Source organism: Balaenoptera borealis, assembly GCF_965194805.1.
Source record: "Balaenoptera borealis genome assembly, chromosome: 12".
Taxonomy (NCBI): domain Eukaryota; kingdom Metazoa; phylum Chordata; class Mammalia; order Artiodactyla; family Balaenopteridae; genus Balaenoptera; species Balaenoptera borealis.
Window position 1 is genome coordinate 58,115,168 of NC_138869.1, and position 22,049 is coordinate 58,137,216.

Genomic DNA, 22,049 nt, shown 5'->3' on the forward strand with positions numbered 1-22,049 from the left:
GCTGAACATCCAAAATTTTTAGTGGCACTAGGATTTATATGTGGAGACATTTACTGCAGTGGGGTTTCAGTTTAAAATCAGGCTGGTTAGATTAATTCACGGTAAGACATGTTCAAACAAAGTTTAGTAAAAAGACAAAGGATCAAAATAGTTTAGCATCGTAGAAGAATAATTGAATTAATGGATTGTGGAGTCAGACAGACTGGTAAGAAAGCAGTCAAGGAATTGAGGATGTTTCTGAGGTGAAAGAACAAAGGTGGGGGGTGGAAACTGAGGAAGGTGGAGGAAGAGGAGGTTATAGACACAAATGAAAAAACGGGATGTTAGGAATGGTTCAGTCCTGAGAAATATGGTCCAGGAAGTGACCAGGAGATTAAGTTGATGGGATTGGGTGCCAGTAAAGACTGTGGTCCAAATGGAGAATAGGGAGCCTGGGGCTGGCATGCTGTGCATGTTAACACTGCCTTCTCCTCACCCACAGCAGACATTTCCAACCCATCACAGGCACTGATAGCTTCATGACCCTTCGGAAACACCTCTGTACTTGGTGTGTCATCAGCCCAGAACTTGGGTATTTCATACAGAAGGTGATAAACACTGATTTGGACTCCATGTTGCTGTTTGCACAAAGTGTGTTATAATGTAAGTGCCTGGACTAGGCGTCTGGAGGTTTGAGTCCTTCCTGAGTCTATTTATGGCTAAGTGACCCTGCGTAGGCGACTTAACTGATTTGTACACTGATTTGTAAGCGGGGGTAATTACACCTACTGTGTTTACCCCACTGGGAAGTTGTGAAAAGACTGCTCTTAGAAAAAGTCGAATATTATAAGGGTACATTCTATGTTATTTTTTTCTATCATTATCGTTATAACGTTATAATGTCATATCGTTATATCGATATAATGTTATAACGATATTATCGTTATAACATTCTATGTTATTTTTTTCTAATCTCTTCTTCCTGGGTATTTTTCAGTTCAAACTAAAGCATTCATTCAAAGTGACTGTTTAAAAGTGATTAAAAGAAAAACAAAACAGAAACTCAATTATTTAAAGAACTGTTTAAAAGAAAGTTGAAGGTTAGAGGGATTACACAATATTGCCCCATCATGCAGAACTGGATCACTCTGATATTTCCTGCTTTTTATTTTTTTCTGTAAGTTTCCTGTCTGCCACAGAGACCCAGGAACTCCTGTCCCATTGCTCATGTGCTCATGGTCAAGTGTAAATCAGACTTGTTGAAGCTTATGGTTTGGCCCTACTTGACCATTCCCACGTCAACTTGACCACTCTCTACTACATTTTTCCAAGAAGAAAGTGAAATGTTGTTATTCATAATATTATTCATTATTATGTCTCTCCTGCCAAAGCTCGCACATTAGCAGAACTTCTTTCCTGTACACTGTGAAAGGACTCAAATGCCATGCCGATTTTTTCCCCGTGGTCAAAACAGAAACTTGTTTGTTTTTTCTCAAATTTATTTGGAAAGGATGCTGTTACAGCAATGCTCTTTGAGTTGTTATAGCTAACCTTCTCCAGTGTACATGTCCAGAGGCATAACCGAATTCCCAAAATTAGCTCCATCGACAACAGCTACAGAAGGATGCTTCAGCTTGTTTATTCTTAAAATTAATGCCGCTTTCTGCTTTCATTCTCTGTCTCTCTCTCTCTCCCCACTAAGTAAGTAGGATTTAGTGAGTGGCACATTCTTTAGTTATTTGCAGAACATAATAACTCAAAAGAGTAGAGATGTAGTAACCAAACTGACCCCGGGACCTGCCTCTCTTTCCCCTTCTGCTTTCCCACCGCCTTTACTGGGATAATGTGTTTAATCGGGCAGAAGAGTCCCTGTATTTTTCATTGTACTAGCAATCTCTTGTGACCTCTCAGGTAAAATTTAGTACCATCAAGCTCTAGTAGCCACTTTCGCTCCTGAAGTATCATTATTCTTACAAAGTTTATATCATTATACTTTTATGAGAGGGCCATTATATGTTGTAAATAGCACAAGCCCAGCAGCGGTGGCCCCGCGGCCACAATGAGGGCACTGCCAGCTGCGTGCACGGGAGGTTTAAGAAAAAACGAGCTCTTCTCCCTGAAGCACCCACACTTGGCCGCTGAAGGACAGGTGCGGGTCACGTGGGAGGCTGAGTACGGGGTGGAGAAAGCACCGGTTTGGAAGGCAGGCAGGTGTAGTTTGGGTCCCAGCATATTCTTGACTTTTTCTGCACTTCAATTTCTTAAGATTTAAAAGGGAGATAATATTCTTGCCTCATGGGGATACGACGTGTTAGAGTTGTTTTGGAAACCAATCTGGAAACATTTATTGAAATAAAAAATATGAGTATCCTTCAAACCAGAAACCCCACTTCTGGAATTTATCCCATAGAAATAAAAGGATGTGTGTACTCATATGTTTTTACAGCACTATTTCCAGTGGCCACAAAACTATCAGGGGAACAGATGAATGAGTCGGAACATCTACACCCTGGTATTTTGTGTAGCCTCAGGATGAGTGAGTGAGAGTTTTTCATGGAGATACTGTCATGAGGTTTGCTTGAAGAAGGAAAATAAAATACAGAAAGGGGTGACTAATACATGTCATTTTGTACATTTTAAAAGCCCTCCCAATATGTATGTATGCATGTGTATTAATGTGTGTGTGTGTTTATACTTGACATAAGTGTGGAAACACACATGGGAATGGAAATACACATGCATGGACTACCTTGGGAGAGGAAGAGCTCTGTGAGGATGTGGTAAGGAAAAAACAGAGTAGGGAATTAACAAAAAGGGAGAAAGAAAAGACCACACTGAAAAGTGCTTAGATCTGCTGTGTATTTTGTTACATATTCCTGTGAGGTTTTTTTTCTCTAGGTAGTCTGTTTTTGCTTTAAAATTTTCTTTTTTCTTTTTTTGTTGGTATTTAGAAAGGGTTTGTATTTTTGTTGTAGTATTACCTAAGTATTAATACCTTTCCTTGTTATTTTCCATTTTTCTTACTTAGCTTTCTACTATTTGATTTGTCATCTTTAAATGATATCCTTTGTACCTCACCTGTTACCTAAGTGACAATCGATGTGCTTATTCTACTTCCTTTTTTTCCCTTCTCTAATTTTTTAGTTGTGCTGTTTCAACTTTATCAGAACAAAACATTTACAAACTATCTCCCATCTTTACAACTACCTTTGTTTTTGTCTCAGATCTACAAATATATATGTAATATATGTGTATGTGTGCTTATAGATATAACACACACATATTTACATACGTACATTCAAAATTGTGACATTTTCCCAATCTTCTCTTGGCCATCTTCTAGTAGATTTTTCAAGAATTTAGGAATACAGTATTCCTTAAGTTCCTACGTGTTTAAATTTGTTTTTCAATGGCTTTGATTCTAGAAATTTGCCTGAATTAAAAAAAAATCCTTGGTTCACAATTTCTTACTTTCAGTTTTAAGAAAATGTTGGTCCAGTTTCTTTGGATTTTCACGTTGCTGACACAAACCTGAATTTTTATCCTTTACCAGTGACTCCATCATTTTACTGAGAGGCTCATGTCATTTTTTCTTTATCTCTTAAAGTCTAAACTTTTTCTAAGTTGTGGTTTGGAGTTGACAGCCCTGAGCATGTGGTGGTCCTTTTCAATATGTGCATTCCAGAATGTTTTTCTCCTGGAGTATTTTCTTGGATTAGACTCTTAAACATTAGTTAGATCCCACTGTTCTGTTTCTCTCCTTCATGGATTTCAGTTATCCTTATTCCAAGAATACTTATAGTTTTTCTCAGATCTGTTGTTTCACTTTCTTTATGTTAACTTTTTATTCATTTCCTCAATGTTTCTTAATTTATTTTTAATCGAGTTGATTTTCCCTTGGCGACTTTGCAATTTAGTCTATTTCTGATATAGTTTTTCTTTTTATTCAAATTATTTCCTGAGTTTGGGTGTCTATTTCACATATTCCTATTTTCTGCCCATTCTCTACTGGATTTCTTATTTGAGGTGTCCTCCTGTATCTGCAAATGGTTGTTAATGGCATACGATTTGTGTTGAAATGTTGTGTACAGTTTTATTCTGCTTTTCCTTTCCTTAGAGTATTTATATCAATTATTTCCCATCTTTAGTGTTCTTATATAATAACTTCATATGGATCTTGCCTGTGTTCTGTTTTTAAATGTCTTAGATTTAACTGGATGATCATTAGAAAATGTAGCAGACAGGTTTGGATGGTTCAATAGCTTTCTTAGTTTAAGAGCGCCCTCTACTGTCGGGGCAGGGGGAAGTGCATTTTCTTTAATAGGTGGCATCTCTAGGGGAGGAGGACTGAGGTGTGTCCCGATTCTCTTATACTTATTTTTTTTTCTGTTCATGACTTGCTTTTCTAAGTAGTGAAGGTGCAGGATGCTAGTTGCCACTCTGCTCCCATCCTTGTCATCTTTTTCTAATTATCTTCCCCAAATAGGGAAATAGGGAGGCACAGAGAAGATATCAAGTTCACGGCATAACTAAAAGTTAAACCTAGGAAGAAGCTATTGGCCAACCCTACCTAAGGCCAAGTTTTCTTTTTGATGTCATCTTGTTAGTTTATTTACCTACTTATTTGGCTCCTCCCTCACTAGAATATAAGCTTCCTGTCTCATTCTCCTTTCTATCCTCAGCACCTAGGACATTGCCCAGCACGTATTAAGTGGTCAATAGATAGTTGTTAATTGAACGAACCTGCAAAAGAGACTGAACACAGCTAAATAGATGGGGGGAGACACAGAGTTGGGGTGTCTCGTAAGAGGAAACAAGTTTCAATAGCAGATAACAGTCAACACTGTCAACTGTTGTTGAGAGATGAAGTAAAACAAGCACTTAAAAGTAGCCGTTGGGTTTGGTGACAAGGAGGTTGGAAGAGCAATGTTCAGTGAGGTGTTAGGGGGCCGAGGAGTGAATGATAAGTGGGAGAATCAGTGAGTGTGGACAAGTGTCAAGTTCACTAGTGAAAGGAGAGTGAGAAAGGGTGGCAGCTGGAAAAGGCCCTGAGAGTCTTTACATTCTAATGGGGAGGAGCCAACAGGGTGGGACAGTTGGAAGATGTAGACAGGATCGGGGGGAGCCAATATAAAAGTTATGACCAGGTAGAAAAGGCTCTAACCTAGAATACAAGTAGAGAGATTAGCCAGAGCCAGGACCCACATCTCTTCTCCTATAACAGGTGGGAAGGGAGAAGGCTGGGTGGGAAAAGATTTAGGCAAGCTTGGAGGCTGACGGCTGGAAAGTGAGGAGGTTCTGTCTGGTGAGTTAATTTTTCTCTCTTATTTTTTAGCTTAGAGGCTAGTGGGGAGATAGGCCTTAATCAAAGGGTCACATCCCAAACTAAAAATACAACAGCACTGTGATTTCAAAGAGCTGCATTGCTCTGCATGGTTTTGTGATTTTGTGTGATTGTAGACTTAGCAATCAGGGAGAAGCACAGAGAAAAGTCGGGGGGCAGTGCAACAGGAAGATACCTGGGTATGTGCAAAAGACTTTCATAGCTTGGGGAACAGGGGAGAGCTCCTCCTGGTACATGCGTTTGCCCAGCTGGAGCTGAGCCTGAGACAGGCACCGCTCTGATGATACCTGTGGGGCATGTCTAACCCAGCAGGTGAGTGCAGCTTGTGACCTTTCCCACAGCCCTCCATCGCCACCACTATCCTGCCCACAGGAACTGGCTCTAATGCCTAATTACTCTGGGGATACGCTCTTACCTGATGGAGAACCTGATTCTACTAATTTGTATTTATAAGGTACTTGATAACAGCAAAAATTAAAATGGAACTCCAAACTCTATAGCCAAGGATGAGCCTTATTGGGTTTCTAGGGCTTTGTGGTTCTGTAGGTGGAGGCCTGTTCCTGGCGCTTCATCTGTCTTAATCTGTTAGAGGAAAAAATGTAATCAAGAGTTCAAAGATCTGGATGCTAATTTGTGTGCTGACTCTAATTAACTATGTGACTTTGTCACTTCACCTCCCTAATCTTCAGTTTCCCTTTTACTGGATTAGATATGCTTTCACTTGTATTATCCTACCTGCTCATTTTAAGAGGAATTTACAAAATGTACAACTCGATTTTTTAAAAATTCTGAATATTAGGCACCTTCTGTACGTCACAATAATTACGTAGGTTGACTAAGTGTTGATTTAATTATTAAGCTGTTTCTCAGCCATAATTTTCAGAATCCTCCACCCTCCCATCTGGTTTCTCTCCCCATGACATGTTTAGTTTCTTAGCATATTATTTGCACTTGCCTCCCCTGCATTTCTGCCTCTTCATTTAATACCATGATGGTTCTTGTCCTTCAGTTAACAATTTTACAGGTTGAAAGCTCCAGCTCACTTTTCTGAAGCAGAGCCATCTATTTATAAAATTAGTTGCCTCAGTACCTGAAAACAGGAGGACTTGGTTCCTTTCACCTAAAGACCTTTGAACAACTTAGTGTCATAGATTATGAAATGTTAGGGTTAGAAGAGGCATTTAGCCAGGTGATAAGCTCCTTGGTAATTAACCACCTGGCTTAAGCTTAAGCCCTTCTATAAAGTAGTCTTCAAGAGTTTGCAACTTCCCACAGGGCACACCACACAATGAGAATATTGGATGGGAGGACCTTGTTTTACAGTTTTCTCAAGTGGACATTGACCAAACTATAAAAGGAGGTGTCCTGCACGGCGGGACTGAAGTAGTGACTAGTCTGCAGGGAAACCAAGTAGATGTTGCCTGACGTAGTTACCTTTCTAGAAAGACTGAGAGAGAAGTTGGTCTCTCCCTGTTCTGATCCCTGCCTCACCCTCCCCTCCCTCAACACATGCCCGCACTTACATCACACATTAGAACTGGAAACCATTGGCTTGTGGAGGGCAGAGTAGACAGAAGGTTGGCCTCACCCCCATTGAAGAGGATGATGGAGCTTGGAGAACCAAGTGGTCTATTCACCTGATGGCCTTCTAAATACAAACCACCCTTCTGGGTGGATACCATCCACAGCGAGTATTTCCTTGCCAACTAAAAAGGAGGCAAGACTTTAATTTTTGACAATTGAAAGCCTGTCTACCAACCTTTATCAGAGGGGTAGGTAATAATCAGTCCCCAGAGCAGGAACCTATCACCAAGCTTCAACATTGTAATTTTCTGATATATGTATTTCATTTATCCACATCCCATCTTTTTTTTTTTTTTTAATTTACTTATTTATTTATTTATTTTTGGCTGTGTTGGGTCTTCGTTTCTGTGCGAGGGCTTTCTCTAGTTGTGGCAAGCGGGGGCCACTCTTCATCGCGGTGCGCGGGCCTCTCACTATCGCGGCCTCTCTTGTTGCAGAGCACAAGCTCCAGACGCGCAGGCTCATTAGTTGTGGCTCACGGGCCTAGTTGCTCCGCGGCATGTGGGATCTTCCCAGACCAGGGCTCAAACCCGTGTCCCCTGCATTAGCAGGCAGATTCTCAACCACTGCGCCACCAGGGAAGCCCCCACATCCCATTTTTTTTCCTGAACTATTTTAAAGTAAATCCCACAGTTATATAATTTTACCTGTAAACATTCATGTATTGTTCAAATTTAAAAACTCTTTCTAAAAGTAACCAGAAAGTCATTATCATACCTAAAAGAAAAAACTGATAATATTTTGTTAATATTACTTAATACTGAGTCCATATTCAGTTTTTCCAAATTGTCTCAAATATTTTTTTTCAAAATTGGTTTATTTAGCTCATGATCCAAACAAGGCTCTCATGTTGCATTTGGTTGATGTGTCAAAAATTTTAACCAAAATGTAGGAGTTTTATCTCAGATTTCATTATTTAGAGTATATCAAGGTTCCTTTGAGCCTGGATTTCATTGTCAAAATTATTAGCTATTGCTTTTGTTACTGAAACATTGTGAAATCATATATCTTCATCCAAGTTATTGATTGAAAAGTAAATGAAAGGAAAAGGACCAAATATGAATCTGCCTAGGCTGATCCTAATACCTGAATTGTCCAATCACAATAGATCTACCTAATTATACTATTAACCTATCCTTCGTCTTGGCTACTAGGATATTTTGGAAATCTTTGTAGAATTTATCACCAGAACCAAGTAGCCATTTGGGGCCATGCTTCCAATTTCTGTACCTGAAATTTTAGCAGAAAATAATCATGAACATGTCTTAAGAACCATGATGGGTTTTGGTGAGTCCCACTTTCTTTTCTAGGGATGTGTTCAATCATCTGTTTAGATATGAACACATGGACACACACTGAAAATCCAGAAATAGATCTATTTTGGAAATTAACATATAATTCCCCTTTCTCCTTGGGGTAAATGTAAAGCTAGCAAATAATGCTTTTCATTCTGCACCCCTGCTACCTCTGAATAAATTATGCCTTTGCTTTACTTCCCACAGTTCCTCACCCATCCCTACTGCCCAGCTGCCCTGAGCCATGTGAGTCTTCTCTCTGTGATCTAAATCCGTTTATCTGTGGCTTTCTCTGTATACACTGCAGTTCTGTATTTCCTCTACCCCCAACCCACCTCCTCCCACCTGGTCAAATCCCACTCATCCTTCAAGACCTTCTCTCTTCTCTTTAGCATTCTTTCACAGGGGATATAGTGCTTGTTTACTTTTCTGTCTCCCAAGCTAAACAGGGACAAGCATTCCTTGTTATGTTGGCTGTTTAGCACAGAATGACCCTCAATACATATGTGTTGATTAAAATAAATGAATGAGAATCAGTGAGTGGAAGAATCCTTCCTAAAACCTAGGAAGGATTTCAAGCTCATAGTGTGAAATTTCTGAACTTGAAACCATGTCCCCTCCCCACCACCACCACACACACACACACACACACACACATACACTTTGGTATATCACCTTTATGAAGGGTCATCATTCATTTCCTGGAAATTTGTTGTTCCATGTGTTTTCCCCTACATATATTTTCTTTCTGTGTGTGTGTGTGTTTTCTTAAATTTATTTTTTAATTGAAATATAGTTGATTTATAATGTATTAATTTCTGCTGTACAGCAAAGTGACTCAGTTACACACATATATACATTCTTTTTCATATTCTTTTCCATTATGGTTTATCCCAGGATATTGAATATAGTTCACTGCACTATACAGTAGGACCTTGTTGTTTATCCATTCTATATATCAATATAATAGTTTGCATCTGCTAACCCCAAACTCCCAGTCCGTCCCTCCCCCAACTCCCACCTTAGCAACCACAAGTCTGTTCTCTCTGTCTGTGAGCCGTTTCTGTTTCATAGGTAGGTTCATTTGTGCCCTTTTTTTTTTTTTTTTAATTTACTTTTGGGTATATTGGGTCTTCGTTGCTACGCGCGGGCTTGCTCTAGTTGCAGCGAGAGGGGGCTACTCTTCTTTGTGGTGCATGGGCTTCTCATTGCGGTGGCTTCTCTTGTTGTGGAGTGTGGGCTCTAGGCGCACGGGCTTCAGTAGTTGTGGCTCGTGGGCTCTAGGGCACAGGCTCAGTAGTTGTGGCACATGGGCTTAGTTGCTCCACGGCATGTGGGATCTTCCTGGACCAGGGCTCGAACCTGTGTCCCCTGCATTGGCAGGTGGATTCTTAACCACTGCACCACCCGGGAAGCCCTGTGCTGTATTTTAGATTCCACAAATAGGTGATATCACATGGTATTTGTCTTTCTCTTTCTGACTTACTTCACTTAGTATGATAATCTCTAGTTGCATCCATGTTGCTACAAATGGCATTATTTCGTTCTTTTTCATGGCTGAGTAGTATTCCATTGTATATATGTACCACATCTTCTTCATCCATTCATTTGTCGATGGACATTTAGGTTATTTCCATGTCTTCGCTATTGTGAATAGTGCTGCTATGAACGTAGGGGTGCATGTATCTTTTTGAATTAGAGTTTTGTGTGGATATATGCCCAGGAATGGGATTGCTGGATCATATGGCAACTCTATCTCTATTTTTAATTTTCTGAGGAACCTCCATAATGTTTTCCATAGTGGCTGCACCAACTTACATTCCCACCAACAGTGTAGGAGGGTTCCCTTTTGTCCACACCCTCTCCAACATTTGTTATTTGTAGACTTTTTTTTTTTTTTTTTTTTACAAGAGATAAATAAACTGACACCAAGCATTGTAAATTGTAGACTTTTTAATGATGGCCATTCTGACCGGTGTGAGGTGGTACCTCATTGTAGTTTTGAATTGCATTTCTCTGATAATTAGCAATGTTGAGCAAGTAGTGTGTTTTCTTCTGGCTGAAGTGAAGTCTTAAATTTCAAGGACGCAACTAGATTTCTTGGGGGCACATGGGTTTGTGAAGTCAGCAGTAGATTGGTTAAAGCTGATACCGGTGGGCCTGGAGCCCTGTCAGAATGAGGAGAGCACGAGTCTTAGACTCTTACCCTGGGTTTCTGTCTTACTTCTCCTGCTCACTAGTTGTTTAATAAGGGGCAGTTTTTTGTTTTTGTTTTTGTTTTAGTCTTTTTGAGCCTTAGTGTTTTCATTTATTTTTTTAATTCTTATTTCCTTAACATCTTTATTGGAGTATAATTGCTTCACAATGGTGTGTTAGTTTCTGCTTTATAACAAAGTGAATCATTTATACATATACATATGTCCCCATATCTCTTCCTTCTTGCATCTGCCTCCCTCCCACCCTCCCTATCCCACCCCTCTGGGTGGTCACAAAGCACCAAGCTGATCTCCCTGTGCTATGCGGCTGCTTCCCACTAGCTATCTATTTTACATTTGGTAGTGTATATATGTCCATGACACTCTCTCACTTTGTCTCAGCTTACCCTTCCCCCTCCCTGTATCCTCAAGTCCATTCTCTAGTAGGTCTGCGTCTTTATTCCTGTCTTGCCCCTAGGTTCTTCATGACCATTTTTTTTTTAATTTTGTATTTTAGATTCCATATATATGTGTTAGCATATGGTATTTGATTTTCTCTTTCTGAATTACTTCACTCTGTATGACAAACTTAGGTCCATCCACCTCACTACAAATAACTCAATTTCGTTTCTTTTTATGGCTGAGTAATAGTCCATTGTATATATGTGCCACATCTTCTTTATCCATTCATCTGTCGATAGACACTTAGGTTGCTTCCATGTTCTGGCTATTATAAATAGAGCTGCAACGAACATTGTGGTACATGACTCTTTTTGAATTATGGTTTTCTCAGGGTATATGCCCAGTAGAGGGATTGCTGTGTCGTATGGTAGTTCTATTTTTAGTTTTTTAAGGAACCTCCATACTGTTCTCCATAGTGGCTGTATCAATTTACATTCCCACCAACAACGCAAGAGGGTTCCCTTTCCTCTGCACCCTCTCCAGCATTTATTGTTTGTAGATTTTCTGATGATGGCCATTCTGACTGGTGTGAGATGATATCTCATTGTAGTTTTGATTTGCATTTCTCTAATGATTAATGATGTTGAGCATTCTTTCATGTGTTTGTTGGCAATCTGTATATCTTCTTTGGAGAAATGTCTATTTAGTTCTTCTGCCCATTTTTGGATTGGGTTTGTTTTTTTTTTGATATTGAGCTGCATGAGCTGCTTGTATATTTTGGAGATTAATCCTTTGTCAGTTGCTTCATTTGCAAATATTTTCTCCCATTCTGAGGGTTGTCTTTACGTCTTGTTTATGGTTTCCTTTGTTGTGCAAAAGTTTTTAAGTTTCATTAGGTCCCATTTGTTTATTTTTGTTTTTATTTCCATTTCTCTAGGAGCTGGTTCAAAAAGGATCTTGCTGTGATTTATATCATAGAGTGTTCTGCCTATGTTTTCCTCTAAGAGTTTGATGGTGTCTGGCCTTACATTTAGGTCTTTAGTCCATTTTGAGTTTATTTTTGTGTATGGCGTTAGGGAGTGTTCTAATTTCATTCTTTTACATGTAGTGGTCCAGTTTTCCCAGCACCACTTATTGAAGAGGCTGTCTTTTCTCCACTGTATATTCTTGCCTCCTTTATCAAAGATAAGGTGACGATATGTGCGTGGGTTTATCTCTGGGCTTTCTATCCTGTTCCGTTGATCTATATTTCTGTTTTTGTGCCAGTACCATACTGTCTTGATTACTGTAGTAATCAAGTCTTTGTAGTATAGTCTGAAGTCCAGGAGTCTGATTCCTCCAGCTCCGTTTTTCTTTCTCAAGATTGCTTTGGCTGTTCAGGGTCTTTTGTGTTTCCATACAAATTGTGAAATTTTTTGTTCTAGTTCTGTGAAAAATGCCACTTGTAGTTTGATAGGGACTGCATTGAATCTGTAGATTGCTTTGGGTAGTAGAGTCATTTTCACAATGTTGATTCTTCCAATCCAAGAACATGGTATATCTCCCCATCTGTTTGTATCATCTTTAATTTCTTTCGTCAGTGTCTTATAGTTTTCTGCATACAGGTCTTTTGTCTCCTTAGGTAGGTTTATTCCTAGATATTTTATTCTTTTTGTTGCAATGGTAAATGGGAGTGTCTTCTTAATTTCACTTTCAGATTTTTCATCATTAGTGTATAGGAAAGCTAGAGATTTCTGTGCATTAATTTTGTATCCTGCTACTTTACCAGATTAATTGATTAGCTCTAGTAGTTTTCTGGTAGCGTCTTTAGGATTCTCTATGTATAGTATCATGTCATCTACAAACAGTGACAGTTTTACTTCTTCTTTTCCGATTTGGATTCCTTTTATTTCTTTTTCTTCTCTGATTGCTGTGGCTAAAACTTCCAAAACTATGTTGAATTATAGTGATGAGAGTGGGCAACATTTTCTTGTTCCTGATCTTAGTGGAAATGGTTTCAGTTTTTCACCATTGAGAGGACGATGTTGACTGTGGGTTTGTCATATATGGCTTTTATTATGTTGAGGAAAGTTCCCTCTATGCCTACTTTCTGGAGGGTTTTTATCATAAATGGGTGTTGAATTTTGTCAAAAGCTTTCTCTGCATCTATTGAGATGATCATATGGTTTTTATCCTTCAATTTGTTAATATGGTGTATCACATTGATTGATTTGCGTATATTGAAGAATCCTTGCATTCCTGGGATAAACCCCACTTGATCATGATGTGTGATCTTTTTAATGTGCTATTGGATTCTGTTTGCTAGTATTTTGTTGAGGATTTTTGCTTCTGTGTTCATCAGTGATATTGGCCTGTAGTTTTCTTTCTTTGTGACATCTTTGTCTGGTTTTGGTATCAGGGTGATGGTGGTCTTGTAGAATGTGATTGGGAGTGTTCCGCCCTCTGCTATATTTTGGAAGAGTTTGAGAAGGATAGGTGTTAGCTCTTCTCTAAATGTTTGATAGAATTCGCCTGTGAAGCCATCTGGCCCTGGGCTTTTTTTTGTTAGAAGATTTTTTAATCACAGTTTCAATTTCAGTGCTTCTGACTGGTCTGATTATATTTTCTGTTTCTTCCTGTTTCAGTCTCGGAAGGTTGTGCTTTTTTAAGAATGTGTCCGTTTCTTCCAGGTTGTCCAGTTTATTGGCATATAGTTGCTTGTAGTAACCTCTCATGATCCTCTGTATTTCTGCAGTGTCAGTTGTTACTTCTCCTTTTTCATTTCTAATTCTATTGAATTGAGTCTTCTCCCTTTTTTTCTTGATGAGCCTGGCTAATGGTGTATCAATTTTGTTTATCTTCTCAAAGCACCAGCTTTTAGTTTTATTGATCTTTGCTATTGTTTCCTTCATTTCTTTTTCATTTATTTCTGATCTGATCTTTATGATTTCTTTCCTTCTGCTAACTTTGGGGTTTTTTTGTTCTTCTTTCTCTAGTTGCTTTAGGTGCAAGGTTAGGTTGTTTATTCGAGATGTTTCCTGTTTCTTGAGGTAGGCTTGTATTGCTATAAACTTCCCTCATAGAACTGCTTTTGCTGCATTCCATAGGTTTTGGGTCGTCGTGTCTCCATTGTCATTTGTTTCTAGGTATTTTTTGATTTCCCCTTTGATTTCTTCAGTGATCACTTCGTTATTAAGTAGTGTATTGTGTAGCCTCCATGTATTTGTATTTTTTACAGATCTTTTCCTGTAATTGATATCTAGTCTCATAGCGTTGTGGTCGGAAAAGGTACTTGATACGATTTCAATTTTCTTAAATTTACCAAGGCTTGATTTGTGACCCAAGATATGATCTATCCTGGAGAATGTTCCATGAGCACTTGAGAAAAATGTGTATTCTGTTGTTTTTGGGTGGAATGTCCTATAAATACCAATTAAGTCCATCTTGTTTAATGTATCATTTAAAGCTTGTGTTTCCTTATTTATTTTCATTTTGGATGATCTGTCCATTGGTGAAAGTAGGGTGTTAAAGTCCCCTACTATGATTGTGTTACTGTCGATTTTCCCTTTTATGGCTGTTAGCATTTGCCTTATGTATTGAGGTGCTCCTATGTTGGGTGCATAAATATTTACAATTGTTATATCTTCTTCTTGGATCGATCCCTTGATCATTATATAGTGTCCTTCTTTGTCTCTTGTAATAGTCTTTATTTTAAAGTCTATTTTGTCTGATATGAGAATTGCTACTCCAGCTTTCTTTTGATTTCCATTTGCATGGAATATCTTTTTCCATCCCCTCACTTTCAGTCTGTATGTGTCCCTAGGTCTGAAGTGGGTCTCTTGTAGACCGCATATATACCGGTCTTGTTTTTGTATCCATTCAGCCAGTCTGTGTCTTTTGGTGGGAGCATTTAATCCATTTACATTTAAGGTAATTATCAATATGTATGTTCCTATTCCCATTTTCTTAAATGTTTTGGGTTTGTTATTGTAGGTGTTTTCCTTCTCTTGTGTTTCTTGCCTAGAGAAGTTCCTTTAGCATTTGTTGTAAAGCTGGTTTGGTGGTGCTGAACTCTCTCAGCTTTTCCTTGTCTGTAAAGGTTTTAATTTCTCCATCAAATCTGAATGAGATCCTTGCTGGGTAGAGTAATCTTGATTGTAGGTTTTTCTCCTTCATCACTTTAAATATGTCCTGCCACTCCCTTCTGGCTTGCAGAGTTTCTGCTGAAAGATCAGCTGTTAACCTTATGGGGATTCCCTTGTGTGTTATTTGTTGTTTTTCCCTTGCTGCTTTTAATATGTTTTCTTTATATTTAATTTTTGATAGTTTGATTAATATGTGTTTTGGCGTGTTTCTCCTTGGATTTATCCTGTATGGGACTCTCTGTGCTTCCAGGACTTGATTAACTATTTCCTTTCCCATATTAGGGAAGTTTTCAACTATAATCTCTTCAAATATTTTCTCAGTCCCTTTCTTTTTCTCTTTTTCTTCTGGTACCCCTATAATTCGAATGTTGGTGCGTTTAATGTTGTCTCAGAGGTCTCTGAGACTGTCGTCAGTTCTTTTCATTCTTTTTTCTTTATTCTGCTCTGCAGTAGTTATTTCCACTATTTTATCTTCCAGGTCACTTATCCGTTCTTCTGCCTCGGTTATTCTGCTATTGATCCCTTCTAGAGTATTTTTAATTTCATTTATTGTGTTTTGCATCATTGCTTGGTTCCTCTTTAGTTGTTCTAGGTCCTTTTTAAATGTTTCTTGCATTTTGTCTATTCTATTTCCAAGATTTTGGATCATCTTTACTATCATTATTCTGAATTCTTTTTCAGGTAGACTGACTATTTCCTCTTCATTTGTTAGGTCTGGTGTGTTTTTACCTTGCTCCTTCATCTGCTGTGTGTTTTTCTGTTTTCTCATTTTGCTTATCTTACTGTGTTTGGGATCTACTTTTCGCAGGCTGCAGGTTCGTAGTTCCTGTTGTTTTTGGTATCTGTCCCCAGTGGCTAAGGTTGATTCAATGGGTTGTGTAGGCTTCCTGGTGGAGGGAACTAGTGCCTGTGTTCTGGTGGATGAGGCTGGATCTTGTCTTTCTGGTGGGCAGGTCCACGTCTGGTGGTGTGTTTTGGGGTGTCTGTGACCTTATTATGATTTTAGGCAGCCTCTCTGCTAATGGATGGGGCTGTGTTCCTGTCTTGCTAGTTGCTTGGCATAGGCTGTCCAGCACTATAGCTTGCTGGTCGTTGAGTGAAGCTGGGTCTTGGTGCTGAGATGGAGATCTCTGGGAAATTTTCGTCATTTGGTATTACGTGGAGCTGGGAGGTCTCTTGTGGACCAGTATCCTGAAGTTGGCTCTCCCACCTCAGAGGCACAGCCCTGATGCCTGGCTGGAGCACCAAGAGCCTTTCATCCACACGGCTCAGAATAAAAGGGAGAAAAAATAGAAAAAAAGAAAGAGGATAAAATAAAATAAAGTTATTAAAATAAAAAATAATTATTAAGAAAAAAAGAAAAAAAAATTTTAAAGTAAAAAAAAAAAAAACCAAAAGAAAACGGATGGACAGAACCCTAGGACAAATGGTGAAAGCACAGCTATACAGACAAAATCTTACAGAGGAGCATACACATACACACTCACAAAAAGAGGAAAAGGGGAAAAAATAATATATCTTGCTCCCAAAGTCCACCTTCTCAATTTGGGATGATTCTTTGTCTATTCAGGTATTCCACAGATGCAGGTACATCAAGTTGTTTGTGGAGCTTTAATCCACTGCTTCTGAGGCTGCTGGGAGAAATTTCCCTTTCTCTTCTTTGTTCGCACAGCTCCCGGGGTTCAGCTTTGGATTTGGACCTGCCTCTGCTTGTAGGTCGCCTGAGGGCGTCTGTTCTTTGCTCAGACAGGACAGGGTTAAAGGAGCAACTGCTTCGGGGGCTCTGGCTCACTCAGGCCGGGGGGAGGGAAGGGTACGGATGCGGGGCGAGCCTGCGGCGGCAGAGGCTGGCGTGACGTTGCAGCAGCCTGAGGCGCACCGTGTGTTCTCCCGGGGAAGTTGTCCCTGGATCATGGGACCCTGGCAGTGGCGGGCTGCACAGGCTCCCGGGAGGGGAGGTGTGGAGAGTGACCTGTGCTTGCACACAGGCTTCTTGGTGGCGGCAGCAGCAGCCTTAGCGTCTCATGCCCGTCTCTGGGGTCTGCGCTGACAGCAGCAGCTGTCGCCGTCTTAGGAGCTCCTTTAACCGGCGCTGTTAATCTCCTCTCCTCGTGCACCAGGAAACAAAAAGGCAAGAAAAAGTCTCTTGCCTCTTCGGCAGCTGCAGACTTTTCCCGGACTCCCTCCTGGCTAGCTGTGGTGTGCTAACCCCTTCAGGCTGTGTTCACACCACCAACCCCAGTCCTCTCCCTGCGATCCAACCGAAGCCCGAGCCTCAGCTCCCAGCCCCTGCCCGCCCCGGTGGGTGAGCAGACAAGCCTCTCGGGCTGGTGAGTGCTGGTCAGCGCCGATCCTCTGTGTGGGAATCTCTCCGCTTTGCCCTCCGCACCCCTGTGGCTGCGCTCTCCTCCGTGGCTCCGAAGCTTCCCCCCTCTGCCACTCGCAGTCTCCGCCCGTGAAGGGGCTTCCTAGTGTGTGGAAACCTTTCCTCCTTCACAGCTTCCTCCCACTGGTGCAGGTCCCGTCCCTATTCTTTTGTCTCTGTTATTTCTTTTTTCTTTTGCCCTACCCAGGTACGTGGGGAGTTTCTTGCCTTTTGGGAGGTCTGACGTCTTCTGCCAGCGTTCAGTGGGTGTTCTATAGGAGCAGTTCCACGTGTAGATGTATTTCTGATGTATCTGTAGGGAGGAAGGTGATCTCCACGTCTTACTCTTCCGCCGTCTTCTCCTCTCCCCCCCATTACTTTTATTTAGGAAAATAAATAACCATCCCTTTACTGAGTACTCAAGCTGAAATTGTGGAACCACTACCCAATTGGAAGAAAATGTTTGGTTTGCTGTGCCCATTTACATTCTTACAGTTCTTGTTTTTTTATAATGTCAGGTTTGAAACCAACATACACAGGGACAGCCGTGCTGTAAATACACCAAAAAATGACCTCATGTCCCTGAAACTTAGTTCCTACAGAATCACACGTATCTCTTTTCAAAGTTTCTTTGCCCCCAAAGAAAACACCAGTAGCAATTAAGGTAGACAAATGACTAATTTGGGTGAAAGTAGTTTGAGAGTCAAGGGTTTTTAAGAGTGAAAGTTGTTCTTAGAATTGTCACAATTAGCTCTAATTGGCAGCCCTTTCTCTTCTCTTTGCGGATTCTTGTGAGGCCCCCTCAAGACCTTGTAGCCATCTTGACCCTCCCATGTGTGGACAGAGCTGGGAACGAGGCACAGCCAGCCTGATGGCCAGTCCTACAGAACAATGATTCTAGAAGTGTGGTCCTTGTGCCCGCCCACTTGCACCAGAGTCGTCTGGGAAGAGGAGGGACTTGCTTAAAATGCAGATTTTCGGGACTTCCCTGGTGGTCCAGTGGGTAAGACTCCGTGCTCCCAGTACAGGGGACTCGAGTTTGATCACTGGTCGCGGAACTAGATCCCACCTACTGCAGCTAAAGAGTTTGCATGCTGCAACTAAGAAGCCTGCACGCTGCAACAAAGATCCCTGCGTGCCGCAACTAAGACCCAGCACAGCCAAAGTAAAAAAATAAATATTGAAAAAGTAAAAAAACAAAATGCAGAATTTCAAACTCTGACCTTAGACCAAGACCAACTCCATCGTAATCTCTGGAGTCTCAGCAGTGGAATTTGGCATTTTAACAAGCTACCCCAGGTGATTTGTGGGCAAACTGTAAGCAGAATTATTATGACAGACGGTGTGGAAAAAACCATAAATGTTCACATTCTTGTGCATGTGGACCAAGAATGTCGCCTGCCATATCAGTAAACAGAGGATGTTGGGGCCATCAAGCCAGCAGCCTCTGCAGCTGCCCCTGACTGTGCATCCTGAGGGGACTCAGGGTGGAGAAAAGCAGGATACTGGCCCTGGATAGCTAAGGTGCATATCAGAGGAATGATTTCAGTGAGCCCGTATTCTTGCATCTTCCCACACATAGAAAAGCGTTAAATTCCTTAACTTGAGATGTCTGGTTTTCTTTAATTAACAGTAAACTTTTGATGTTCCAACTACCTGGTTTTTGTTGCAAAACCCCTTGTATATCCTGGCTCCTCCCTTACCTCTTTGGAGCTGTCCCTCAGAGCTCTCTGAGAGGCTGCATCCCGGGATTAAGTCTTCAGCAAGTCCACCAAATGAAATATGTCTCAGCTTTAGGTTGTGCTTTTTTTTCAGTCCCCATGCATTTCCTATATGTTAGACATGACTGTAAATGTGTTCCGTAGGCCAACTCATTTACTCCCCAGCAGTCCTTCTGTGGAGTAGGTGCTATCATTCTCACTAACCAGAAGGGGCACAGAGACCCGTCATAAGTTTCCCAAGATCACACAGCTGGTCAGAGGCAGAGATGAGAGCTGGATACAGGCATTTTGGTTCAGAGGCCACTCTTTCCACTGTCACTCCATGGCCTTTGTCACACGGTGGCCCCAGGGTGCTGGTTTTAAATGCAGGTTATGGGCCTGTCTCCCAGATATTCTGATTTGGTGGGTCCTGTGGGAGTGCCACCCACCTGCTGGGGCATAACAAGTCTCGGGGGGATGTGAGGTTTTCCAGAGACATTCCCTCAAGTCACCTTCCCTCCCATGACACCTGTGAAACCAGACGGCCTGTGGTTCCTCCCTCAGTCCCAGATGGTGGCTTCACTGGAGCACGATCCAGAGGCCCCTCCCCTGCACTGTCAGCGAGACTCTTTTCACCAGGTCCTTCCCACTCCCTGAAAATATGCTCAAGTCCTGTCCCCCGACTTGACCCCCCACCCCGAAGTCTGAAAAGCAAGACAAAGCTGAAACACCACCACCACAGGCCACATCGTGCCTCTGACTCTCTCCTCATCTTTAACATCAAGCGTTTTGAATTAATAGTTCACCTTGGCCATCTCTACTTCCACAAACCCTCGGGTTGCGCCTCAGCCCACTGCATTCTGACTCTGGCCACCACCACCCCTTGAAGTGGCTCTGAGTGGTGGCCTCTGCATCACTCTGTCCCATGTGCATCTCTTCTGGCCTGGCCTCTGCGAGCACGTCAGGGTGACCATCCCAACACCCCCTTTCATCTTGCTTCTGTTGTCTAGACTTTACTTTCCTGCTTCTCCGACTGTCTTTTCTCTCTCCTGTTGCTGCATCCTCTCCTCTGTTTGCTTCTTACTTTTGGGGCTTCCTGAGTTTCTTTCCTGGCCTTTCTATTCTCCTCTTTCTGGTGATGTCAGCCTTGCACGTGGCTTCATCCACCATCCATGAACTCTCTGTCTTAGTATCTCCTTCTCATTCTCTTGGACTTGGAATCTCTAGTGCCCTATTTTAAAGCATCATTTGGAGGCCCCACATTTGTTTCAAATTTATCCCAAACAATTCATTATTGATGCATCTTCCCCAAACACGATTTTAGTTCTTTATTAGTTTTTTACTTTCTGTTGATAGGTTCATCATCCACCCAGTCTCCCAAGTCAGAAAGCTGAGGCAGTTCTCTCTCTCCCACCCCCACTTTTTTTTTTTTAAACATCTTTATTGGAGTGTAATTGTTTTACAATGGTGTGTTAGTTTCTGCTTTATAACAAAGTGAATCAGCTATACATATACATATATCCCCATATCTCATCTCTCTTGCGTCTCCCTCCCACCCTCCCTATCCTACGCCTCTAGGTGGTCACAAAGCACCCAGCTGATCTCCCTGTGCTGTGCGGCTGCTTCCCACTAGCTATCTATTTTACATTTGGTAGTGTATATATGTCCATGCCACTCTCTCACTTTGCCCCAGCTTACCCTTCCCCTTCCCCATGTCCTCAAGTCCATTCTCTACATCCGCGTCATTATTCCTGTCCTGCCCCTAGGTTCTTCATAACCACTTTTTTTTTTTTTAGATTCCATATATATGTGTTAGCATACAGTATTTGATTTTCTCTTTCTGACTTACGTCGCTCTGTATGGCAGACTCTGGGTCCATCCACCTCACTACAAATAACTCAATTTCGTTTCTTTTCATGGCTGAGTAATATTCCATTGTATATATGTGCCACATCTTCTTTATCCATTCAGCTGTCGATGGACATTTAGGTTGATTTCATGTCATGGCTGCTGTAAATAGAGTTGCCATGAACATTGTGGTACATGAGTCTTTTTGAATTATGGTTTTCTCAGGGTATATGCCCAGTAGTGGGATTGCTGGGTGATATGGTAGTTCTATTTTTAGTTTTTTAAGGAACCTCCATACTGTTCTCCATAGTGGCTGTATCAATTTACATTCCCACCAACAGTGCAAGAGGGTTCCCTTTTCTCCACACCCTCTCTAGCATTTACTGTTTCTAGATTTTTTGATGATGGCCATTCTGACCGGTGTGAGATGATATCTCATTGTAGTTTTGAATTGCATTTCTCTAATGATTAATGGTGTTTAGCATTCTTTCATGTGTTTGTTGGCAATCTGTATATCTTCTTTGGAGAAATGTCTAGTTCTTCTGCCCATTTTTGGATTGGGTTGTTTGTTTTTTGATATTGAGCTGCATGAGCTGCTTGTAAATTTTGGAGATTAATCCTTTGTCAGTTGCTTCATTTGCAAATATTTTCTCCCATTCTGAGGGTTGTTTTTTCATCTTGTTTATGGTTTCCTTTGTGTGCAAAAGCTTTTAAGTTTCATTAGGCCCCATTTGTTTATTTTTGTTTTTGCTTCCATTTTTCTAGGAGGTGGGTCAAAAAGGATCTTGCTGTGATTTATGTCATAGAGTGTTCTGCCTGTGTTTTCCTCTAAGAGTTTTATAGTGTCTGGCATTACATTTAGGTCTTTAATCCATTTTGAGTTTATTTTTGTGTATGGTGTTAGGAAGTGTTCTAATTTCATACTTTTACATGTAGCGGTCCAGTTTTCCCAGCACCAGTTATTGAAGAGGTTGTCTTTTCTCCATTGTATATTCTTGCCTCCTTTGTCAAAAATAAGGTGACCATATGTGTGTGGGTTTATCTCTCGGTTTTCTATCCTGTTCCATTGATCTATATTTCTGTTTTTGTGCCAGTACCATACTGTCTTGATTACTATAGCTTTGTAGTATAGTCTGAAGTCCACGAGCCTGATTCGTCCAGCTCCATTTTTCTTTCTCAAGATTGCTTTGGCTATTCGGGGTCTATTGTGTTT

General features: G+C 40.9%; 1 long non-coding RNA gene across 1 annotated transcript in view; it reads right to left on the reverse strand.

Moving 5' to 3' along the window:
* The window catches only part of LOC309608564, a 74,735-nt gene extending 54,224 nt beyond the window's left edge, over window positions 1-20,511 (reverse strand). The window contains exon 1 of the long non-coding RNA XR_014232972.1: window positions 20,403-20,511. This is a non-coding gene — a long non-coding RNA (uncharacterized lncRNA). The remainder of the gene's footprint in view (window positions 1-20,402) is intronic.
* Between the last annotated feature and the right edge of the window lie 1,538 nt (window positions 20,512-22,049).